Here is a 6,839-nt window from a genome sequence, read left to right as displayed (position 1 = left end):
AGATTCGGCAACTGCATGGCCTATTTCTCGCTTAAAATGTTTTCAGAAACTATTTTCGTAAAATACGAGATCGTATTTTGAAATTCAAGAGCAGCAAGACCCATGTGACGCGATCATCACATGGGTCTTCGTCAAACTCAACCCGCTCGTCATTTCCAGTAAGTGTTTTAACATAGGTGTCGAAAGTGGCCACTACGGCAGTAAGTGGTTAGTGCACATTAACAGTGTACTGACGAACCGTGCGGCACACACACATTCCGAACCGAGACTAGCGAACCGAGCGGTTCGGATGTTTTTTCATGAACCGTACCACCACTATTGGAAATATATTTGGATTTAGAGTCATGTTTTCCCTTTATGATGAATTATTGTGTCACTATGCAGGTTTGGTTCAAGGGACTGTGGATTGGCCGTTGAAGACAGGGAACTGGATACATTTCCAGAGTCAAGGCAAACTCTTCATTCATGCAGTGATCCAGACATCCAGGATTACCTTCAACAGACTGTTGAGCAAAATGGATTACAGCAGCCACATGATTGGGAGTCAGCCTCAGAACTATATGTCACCTTGAAAGAAATAGCTGGCCTATAAATATGGTCTACTGCAGCCCACTCTTAAAGGCCAGATGTTAAAGGAAAACATTCTCAAATGTGGCTTAGCTGTTTATTGATTATCAGGTTTGGCAAGTGCAGTTCAGTATATGCAGTGTCATACCAGAGTGGATACATACATTAAACTCAAATATCCCAAACTATATATTTTTTTATTTTCTGATTCACCATCAAGTTAACTGTGTATTAATTGTAGGTCTGAACAACCAAAGAACATGAACAATTTTCTTAATTTATTTTCAAGACGTATTGTTTGCAAGCACAAAATGTTATACACTGTTTCAAATATGAAACTACATATGTTTTAGCTGAATACAATTTTACTGTTACTGGTAATATGACCTGTACTTACCATCTGTTCTGTGATTTTTCATTCAACCAAGTAATGAACAGCAATAATAATCATTAAAATACTGTGAACTGAACTGAGCATGCACTCTTTCATGCTTTTATAAACTGCATGTTTAAAAAAATCCAGACTTGGTTCTCCAGGCTTTGGGAAAAGCCTGGAGAATTCTGTAAGCCAAACTCAATGTTTGTCTTAAAGACACTGTAGGTCTCAAGGAGAGGGAGCTTTAGCATATATTGCACAGGTGTTTGGGAATGGCGAATTTGTCAAGAACTCGATGCATGGTAGTGGTGTTATTCCAGCAGGTGGAAGGGATGCGAGCCCTGTAGCAAACATCAGTATATCCTCTAGGGACACAGCAGATGCTTTTTCTGAAAGGGAAAAGTCAACATTGTTTTAGTGTCTTCATCATCTAACAAGTAAATTAAGTTAACACAGTGTGAAAACGAAAGGTTTTCACTTTTTACAAACACCATATAAAAAAAAGCCATAACAAACCTTCACAATCAAGAAGAAAATCTGCCCAACATCCAAGTGCTTTGCCTTCTTTCTGCCGACTGTTACTTGCTGCAGGCATAAAAATGGGTCAGGGGGGAAAAAGGTGAGAAGGATATTACACCTCTGGGGGGGTCCGGGGAAAAAAAAAAGAAAATTTTAAATATTCCATATTTTAAAGCATCGATCTGATGCATTTTGAGATCCATTTTTTGCCAACCAACAGTGTAATATTTCAATATGCACTCATTAAAATTAATTTGATTGGCAAAACAGTTAAAGTCCTTTTGACATTACACAGTAATAAAAGTCATAATTTTTTAAAACTTGAAAAGTTTTGGATACATTTTTACTTCTTCCAACCATATGTTAAATTAAGAGTCAATGTAGAGTTACATATTGCCATAATATCATAATCCTACAATAAATCATTGTGAAAACTAAACATTACTACTTTAGCCAGGTCTTCATCAAAAAAGCGAATTAGTACATTCATGATTTTGTCCATGTTGATATTAGCTGCTTTATTTACATTTATTAAAAACGTTGCATTGTTTATCTTTTCATATAGCTGGACGTCTAAACTCTGGGACAAGGCTGTGCTAATTCCAAACAGACAGCTTTGTCAAGGCAGTTTGGGCTTCAGATAGCTTTTACACAATGGCCATCATTAATGACAAATCATGTTCCGCTGTGAACGTGCACACACGTATTGTTTGTATCACGGTCGGTCTCGGTCAGTAAAGAAACAGTCGCAGTCGCTACGGTAGCCGGTAATGTACTCGTATTACAGAGTGAGCTTTGTGACTAGCAAACACTTTCTTACCACTGCTGCCATACAGTATCTTCCTTGAACATGCGCTGCAGAAGCATACACCCGGCTCCCTCAATTTGAGGCACCAAGTGCTAAACGGCTTCCTGTCTCGACCCTTTTCCTCTTGTCCTCTATTCATGCCCAACGCCATTTATTTTAACTACTTTCTCAACTAAAGCTGCCTGTATCTACATGCTCCAAGTTTGATGAACTTTGCTTTGCATTTTTTTTAGCCGCGTTATCACATTTTGGCAAAGACCCGTCCTACTTTGCATCTGATTGGCTAGAACTCGTTTTAATTGGTAGGTCGAAGTTCGATGATTGGTTAAATCCAGCGCATCAAAACAAATCCCATGTGGACTTTTTAATTTATTAATTTTTCTAAAATATTTTCTCATCGAATCTACACAATTTACATAGATCACCTATTTGGGTTTCAAAACAGCGAATTTCGCCGAAAGGTGAGTGATTTTCATGTCTGTTCCTGCTGGACTGAGGTGTGGTCTAAACAGGCTTTCCATGTCAGCAACTGTCAGGTTCTTCTGAGAGTGGCACAAGAGTGGGGCCAACACACACGGATGCTGCTGGAGTGTGGTCAAAAAGTGACTTGCAAGTCCTTCTTTGAATCTATTAGGAACAATGATCATATAACAGATGGACAGTCTAAGTTACCAGTCTTTCTGGGACTGAAAATTCAAAATGAACAATCTAACTTTTCACTAAACCCGCTTTACCATTTGTGAATGTCACACAATCTTATCTGTAGCCACTTTTAAAGCATTCAAGTGATAAATCATGGGACTGGAAAGTATGTGGTTATTATACATGAGAATTAAATATGTTTGATGAATGGAGACAGAGAATGAGTCTTAAGAACTAGTAACTTTGAATAACACTCTGGTTTCTGTGTAGAATATACCATCTGAGGTATTCCTCCACAAGAGTTTGCTTGTCCTCAGAAGTCTTCACATGTAGGAAGCATCCAGCAGTCTGGAATTTGGAGCTGTTTTGCAAAAGTACATTTAGCAGAGATTCCACTGATTCTGCTTCCTGGACCTGTTTAAAAGACGTTTTAAGACTTAGCAAAACCCATCCCTGATAGGGTGAGAATCTTGCAATGGTCAGTCAAATGGTAAACCACTCAAACAAAACAAGGATCAAATTGTTTTTTACTTAAATGTTGTCTTACTGATAGAAATGGAGATCTGAAACTTCTGGTCTGTTCATTTCACTATGACCTTGCTCTAAATTAAATAATGTGCTCGCTTAGTAAACCCACTACTTGAATCAAGGTCACTTCATACCTGATAAAGAACTTTCCCTATCTCCTCATCTGTAATATCTTCCACAGTGGCACCGAAACTGGGATTCCCTACAATGTGGTTAACAAGGTCCTTTGACAGGAAATGTGGTGCTGGTCCCCTGTGTACTATAGACACAGCAATGATCTTTCCTGCCAGGACATATTCATTTTTCCTGACAGCTGTCATGCAGAGTACAGAAAAAATTACAGTTAATGGCCATCTTTATCTGTTTAGAGCGACTTTCTGTTAGATTTAGGCAAGTGGTGACCCAGGTTACATCACCCCTTTCTTTTCCATTCAGACTTTTTTGTAAAGATTCTATGTATGGCCAGAAAGTTTAACAAGACTAAAAGGGTCGTGCAGTGTTGACCTTTACTTTAAAGTGCTTCAATTTGGCAGAAAGTGGGACTTAATGTACCACAAAAATAATACTTTTATCAAAATATATTAACACTTGTTAACAAAAAACATAAACTGCCATGAAATAAAGAGACCTGTAGAGTTGTACACCAGGTAACGGCTTTCTGGCGGTCCGGTAAAAGCGCAATGCTTCAGATCATTCATCAGAAGCGTGAGGAATTCCCGCCTCGGTCCGCCAGTATCTAGGCCTTCTTCAGGGGAGCCAGTATCATCGGTAAACTTAACAAACATGTCATTCTCCTCGGAGTATGTGCAACGCTGAAAACCTCTGACAGTATGGAGGAAATATTTATTCATAATTCAAATTGAAAATCCAAAGAGAAATTGAAAGTCCAAAGAGAAAACAAACCAAGATCAAATTAAAAATATTATTATTTTTTTTAATTTTCCATTTGGCTTTGGCTTTTGAATTTAATATTTGGCTTTTGAATTTGAATTTAACATTCGCTTTTAATTTTCATTTAATATTTGGCTTTTGAATTTGAATTTAACATTGGCTTTTAATTTTCATTTAATATTTGGCATTTGAATTTAATATTGGCTTTTAATTTTCATTTAATATTTGGCTTTTGAATTTGAATTTAACATTGGCTTTTAATTTTCATTTAATATTTGGCTTTTGAATTTGAATTTAACATTGGCTTTTAATTTTCATTTAATATTTGGCTTTTGAATTTGAATTTAACATTGGCTTTTAATTTTCATTTAATATTTGGCATTTCAATTTCCATTTAACATTGCCTTTTCGTTTGGACTTGACACATGTCAATGTAAATGAGGAGGCGTGGCCCAAAGGCTGGTGGGAGGGTCTGAAAGCGGAAAGGGCGGCGGCACAGCTTATGAACAGCAGGGGGAGCTTACTGCTGGGGAGCATCTGTCTGCAGCTTCAGGCTTGATGGCCTCTTATTTCACATGATAGAAAATGATGATGTAGGCTAAACACAAACGACATTTCATGCAACAACCGTGAAGTTTTCATGTAGTTACTATAATTGGGCCCGTGTTAGTGAGGACTAGATTAGGACTGTATTTAAAGCTGATTCTGGTTCCCAACTTCGCCCCAGGTGTGTCTGTTTAAAACATGGACTCAGACAACTTCTCTCTTTTGATGTTATATTTAATTAAGCAACAGTAGAAACATGGGTGTGGGTAGCTCTGCGACGTGTGTTTGTGTGTGGTCAGATTTCGAGGACGCACACACACACACAATCTCAACCGGATAGTCATCGTCCGAACTGCGACCTCTCCTTTTTCTTTCTCTCACTTTTTTCTCCGGGTGGTGCGCGCGGTGTGAGGTGCGTGTCCGCGGTATTCTCCAACTTGTAGGCTACTCACAACAATCACTCCTTTAAAAATCTGAAATCTGACCACACACAAACACACGTCGCAGAGCTACCCACACCCATGTTTCTACTGTTGCTGTTTTTCGTTTTGCTTAAAAATAAATGTTTTTCCTTAAAATACAGGGGTCATAAGCATACAACCCCTATGTTAAATTCCCATAGAGGCAGGCAGATTTTTATTTTTAAAGGCCAGTTATTTCATGGATCCAGGTTACTATGTATCTTGATAAAGTTCCCTTGGCCTTTGGAATTAAAATAGACCCACATCATCACATACCCTTCAACATAACTAGAGATTGTCATGGTTTTATTTCAGTTAGCCTATTAGTTGGTTTGATTTGCATTGGCGTCCTTAATGGTTGGATTTTTTAATTTAGGCATTAAGATCAATTTCAAAAAGATGATTTTTTTATTCCTTTTTTAGTCAACTTTAGCAGGGGATCATAAACTTATGGGCACCACTGTAAACAAACTATACATTTTAGCTCTGTGTGTGAATTAACTTATAGCCCTCCTAACCCCAAAACCCACCGGCTGGTTTTAAAAATTATGTTTAAAAGATTGTCAATGAAAAACCACTTAACCTTTATTGTTCGTCGGATTGTAAATATTCCGACTGTCCCTGAATGAGTCTCTGCAAAATTCGGCGACATTATGTAAAAAAGCTCCAAAGTTAGGCCAAAAAAACACAAAGTGGATAAAAAACTCACATAGAACGTCCAACTTCAACAAATTATAAAAAGTGTTGAATTTTCTGATTCAATTGTTTTTCTATTTAAAAAAAATAATTATGAAATCAATCTACCTTACGTTTTTCCTTTTTTATGTTTTATGCCATTATAACTTTGTTATACAGCTCATGAGACATTAAGGAGCAATTCCTACTTCTGTTAATTTGAGATGCCAGACTTGCAGATAGAGTGAAAAATTAGCTCACAGTGAGTAATAATGTGACAGGAGCAAAAAACATTCAAAAATGGCTTGGGTTTCAGAGGGTAAAAGCACATGGGGGTAAAGGTAAGACAGATCTACTTACAATGGAGCTCCATCAGCCAGAGAAGTCAGAGAGAAAAAGGCCAGAGAGGCCAGCAGCCACAGCAGAGTCCTACTCATCCTTCAGCCTGATCCTGATGGCAATTTAGACTGTTACTCTGCAGCACCCTCCTTTTATCCACTCCACCCCCCCCCTCCTCCTGCACCTCACTACTGTCTCGCTCGTCCTCCTCCCAATTACAGATACATTCTGGGTGCTGTGTTGTTTGCATTTGTTTAACCCTCCTGTTGACCCAACGGGTCAATGTGACCTGGGAGGGTGTTGTGGCTAGGCCGGAGTGATGTCCCATCAGGTCAATTTGACCTAATACTAATAAGAATAAGAATAAAAATAAGAATGTGGATAAGAATAAGAATAAGAATAACACTACTGATAATAACTATACTGATAATACTAATAACAATAATACTAATACTATAATGATATAATAATATATAATATAATAATA

General features: G+C 37.8%; 1 long non-coding RNA gene across 1 annotated transcript; it reads right to left on the bottom strand.

The window, feature by feature from the left end:
* Nucleotides 1-376: 376 nt before the first annotated feature.
* LOC120565798 lies at nucleotides 377-6,463 on the bottom strand. The gene is made up of 3 exons (XR_005640323.1): nucleotides 6,374-6,463; nucleotides 1,460-1,528; nucleotides 377-1,332 (listed from the first exon to the last, which is right to left on the bottom strand). It is a non-coding gene; the product is annotated as an uncharacterized LOC120565798 (long non-coding RNA).
* Nucleotides 6,464-6,839: the final 376 nt, after the last annotated feature.

Source organism: Perca fluviatilis, chromosome 1, assembly GCF_010015445.1.
Source record: "Perca fluviatilis chromosome 1, GENO_Pfluv_1.0, whole genome shotgun sequence".
NCBI classification, from domain to species: Eukaryota; Metazoa; Chordata; class Actinopteri; order Perciformes; family Percidae; genus Perca; species Perca fluviatilis.
Note: the sequence above shows the minus strand (reverse complement) of the source record. Positions and strands in the feature narration are given on the sequence as shown.